This window comes from Bactrocera latifrons, unplaced genomic scaffold (assembly GCF_001853355.1).
Source record: "Bactrocera latifrons isolate USDA-ARS-PBARC rearing strain unplaced genomic scaffold, ASM185335v1 scaffold_26, whole genome shotgun sequence".
Classification (NCBI taxonomy): Eukaryota; Metazoa; Arthropoda; class Insecta; order Diptera; family Tephritidae; genus Bactrocera; species Bactrocera latifrons.
In genome coordinates this window covers 2,076,517-2,077,260 of record NW_017536185.1, presented here as the reverse complement: position 1 = coordinate 2,077,260, position 744 = coordinate 2,076,517, and the positions used below count along the sequence as shown (strand labels likewise).

General features: G+C 37.1%; 1 protein-coding gene across 1 annotated transcript in view; it reads left to right on the top strand.

Moving 5' to 3' along the window:
- The window catches only part of LOC108969641 (ammonium transporter Rh type A), a 29,127-nt gene that overhangs the window by 14,475 nt on the left and 13,908 nt on the right, over positions 1-744 (top strand). The gene's annotated exons all lie outside the window — the stretch shown is intronic.

Genomic DNA, 744 nt, shown 5'->3' with positions numbered 1-744 from the left:
TTCAAAATGGCCGAGCTTGTCGGCAAAAGTGAGAGACATGAGTACCAATATAACGCCACAAAAAATCGAAATTCGAATATACGTAACCCGCGAAAATTCAAAATTCGCGATACTTTTTGAACACACCTCGTATAATTTTGTTCACCAAACGATTGTTTGTATCACCTAGAACTAATCGAAATAGATAKAGGGTTATATATATATAAATGATCAGGGTGAYAAGAAAAGCTGAAATCCGATTGACTGTCTGTCTGTCCGTTCGTACTAGCTGTAACTTGAGACCGTTTAAAAGTTTTACAAATTTTAAGATAACAAAAAGCGCCTGTGAGCAAATATGTTTTAATACCATCGGTAACTTAGATAACATACCCTAAAACTCTGCAACAACAACATCCGATTACAACAACAACAATTATGTGAGGTATTCACATCATAACAAATTACATATATTTATTCGCCCACACACATTCGCACAGATAACATTTCCTATTAACCCTAACTATTTATTATTTTTGTTGTAGTTTTAATTTTGTTTTCGGCCATTCACTTGAGCCCTTGTCGCTAGTGCAATTAGAGTTAGGCCAAGTTCGGTTGTATTGGGCATTAGAGTATTACCATGCAAGCCAGCCGACATGTTGTACACCATGTAGTACTTGTGTTTTGCCCGAACCCAAGACAATAATGCAACTGTGCGGCTGCCATTGAATGAGGCTGCTATATGCACAATATCTATGTTTGCTTGCC